This window comes from Gastrolobium bilobum, unplaced genomic scaffold (assembly GCF_033153095.1).
Source record: "Gastrolobium bilobum isolate Gb01-03AN ecotype WA unplaced genomic scaffold, APGP_CSIRO_Gbil_v1 utg104451, whole genome shotgun sequence".
NCBI classification, from domain to species: Eukaryota; Viridiplantae; Streptophyta; class Magnoliopsida; order Fabales; family Fabaceae; genus Gastrolobium; species Gastrolobium bilobum.
In genome coordinates this window covers 12,001-14,692 of record NW_026895326.1, presented here as the reverse complement: position 1 = coordinate 14,692, position 2,692 = coordinate 12,001, and the positions used below count along the sequence as shown (strand labels likewise).

Sequence of the window (2,692 nt, the reverse complement as noted above, 5' to 3'; positions counted from 1 at the left end):
TCTCATCTTCACCCAAGAAGATATATTTGAGAGTTTCCGGAAGTTCCTTCAACTCCACCTTTGGTGCACCATCTTCCTTGTCAGAATCTTTCTTTTCAAGAACTTCAAATACCTCATTTTTTTCTTCCTTAATAGGAACTATTTCATGTACTACAAGTTCTTCATCAGATTGTTGACTAGAAGTTATCTCTTCTTCCACCACTTGCTCTAGAATATCAAGTCGAAAGCAATCGCCTTTGTCAGAAGATTGTTTCATGGAGTCAAAGACGTTGATGGTGATAGTTTCATCGTTCATCCTCAACTCAAGCTTGCCATTTTCAACATCGATTATGGCTCGAGCAGTGGCCAAGAAAGGTCTACCCAATAACAAAGGCATCTCAGTACCCTCTTCCATATCTAATACCACAAAATCAGCTGGGAAGATGAATTTATCCACTTTAACAAGCACATCTTCAATAATACCATTTGGTCTCCTCAAATATCTATCAGCCAGTTGAAGAGAAACTATAGTTGGTTTTAACTCAGTAATTCCCAGAGATTTGCACACAGATAATGGCATCAGATTAATACTTTCCCCAAGATCACATAATGCTCTGCCAACTTCAGTATTACCAATAGCAATTTGAATGTTGAAGCTCCCTGGATCACTAAGTTTGGGTGGAAACTTCTTCTGTATGATGGCACTACACTCCTCAGTGAGTGTTACTGTTTGGCATTCCTGCAGCTTATGTTTTCTTGACAACAAGTCCTTCATGAACTTGGCATAGTTGGGCATGTTAGCTAAAGCTTCAGCAAAAGGTATGTTCACATGCAACTTCTTGAAGATATCAAGAAATCTTGCAGATTGCTGCTTCTAAGCATCTTTCTTGAATCGTTCTTGATAATGTGCCATAGCTCTCACATATTCAGGATTCAGCTCAAATTTCTTCTTTTCAGCAATAATTGGTGGCTCCTCTTCTTTACTTTTCTGAGCAGGTTTCTCAACTTCAAAAGGAATTACCACTTCTTTTTCTGGCTCCTTAACCTTTTCATCAGCTTCCACATTTGTGTTTGGCTTTATTGGAGCTGCTACAACTTTACCACTTCTAGTAGTGATAGCTATACAATCCTCCTTCGGATTAGTAATTGTATTGCTACGAAAGGTGCCTAGAGCTCTTTCAGCCATTTGTTTAGCTATCTGGCCAATTTGATTCTCCAAATTTCTGATAGAAGCCTGTGTATTCCAGGTGTTTTCCCGAGTCTCTTTCATGAAAGCATTAGAATGTTGAGCCATCTGTCCCACTAGCTTCACTAACTCAAAAGGTTCCTTAGGCTGAATTGGTGGTGGCTGTAAATAATTATTGGACTTAAAATCAAGACCAGTACCCTGCACCCTCCTTTGGAAGTTATTGTTTCCAGAAGGAAAATTCTGATTCCTTGGAACATTTTGTGGTGGGGCTCTCTGATCATACCACACGCCATTTACATTCACTTGTTGGGGAGGATCGGCAGATAACAAGGAAGGACATTCATTAGATTCATGATTGTCCTTACAGTATTCACAAACAACTGAAGCAACTTGAGCTTGGACACTAGAGAGCTACATCTTATCAAGCCTCGATGTCAAATTTTCCATTTGCTGTGATAACAATTTATTTTCAGCCAATACCGCATCATTGTTGTCTAAGTGAAGAATACCTCTCTTAGGCTTGGCTGTCAACCCTTCATTTTCATTGGCAGCCGTTCTTTCAATCAACTCAAGAGTCTCATTTGCTCTCATTGATTTAATACTTCCACATGCTGCACCATTCAACACCATCCAAATTTTAGGTTTGCAACCGTTGAAGAAGATTCGGACCTGATCACCATTGGTCATGGGATAATGAGGACATCTCCTCATTAGATCTTTAAATCGGTTCCATGTTGCACACATAGTTTCACCCTCAGCTTGAGTGAAATTGGTGATGTCATTCACCATCTGATTGTATCTTTCCATCGAGAAGAACTCAACAAAGAAGTTGTTTGATAAATTTTCCCATGAGGAAATACTTCTAGAAGGCTGCCTTTCCAACCAATTCAAAGCCTTTCCTTTAAGAGCAAAAGGAAACATTCTCAGTCGGACTGCGTCATTAGAAACCTAAGGATGTTTAGTCGAGTCACATATCATCAGAAATCTGTCTATGAACCGACGAGGGTCTTCAAAATCCTCTCCACCAAACTGATCTATCTCCACTAATTGAATATTAGCAGACTTGAGCTCCAAATTATTGTTGCCAACTTCAGGATTAATAATACTCGAATTGGGCCTGTTGAATGATGGAGTCAGAATGGTATCCATGAGTTGTTTGTCGGCTTCATTATTTCTTGCCATGGCGTGTGCTTCTTCAGACAGAATTCCTAACTCTTTGAATGAAAGCTTCTTCCGAGCAAGTTTTCTGTTTCTCTTTCCTGTTTTTGTAATCTCCAAGTCAAGCGGAAATTCTGGTAATTTACCTCGCATACAACTCAGAAAAGAGATTAGTAGCACTGTTCAAAAACCACAGAGAAAACAAAGTTAAAATAAAAAAAAAATCCAATCTTAAAAATCAAAATTAATTGATATAAGAAACGCCAATCCCCGGCAACGGCGCCAAAAACTTGATGCTTCCCGGCAAGTATACCGATCGCACAAGTAATATAATGATAAGAAAAGTTCGTCTCTACAGCGATTGTG

General features: G+C 39.2%; 1 non-coding gene across 1 annotated transcript; it reads left to right on the top strand.

The window, feature by feature from the left end:
• Window positions 1–1,853: 1,853 nt before the first annotated feature.
• On the top strand, window positions 1,854–1,957 carry LOC133305927 (small nucleolar RNA R71). The gene has a single exon (XR_009750823.1). It is a non-coding gene; the product is annotated as a small nucleolar RNA R71 (small nucleolar RNA).
• The last annotated feature ends 735 nt before the right edge of the window (window positions 1,958–2,692 follow it).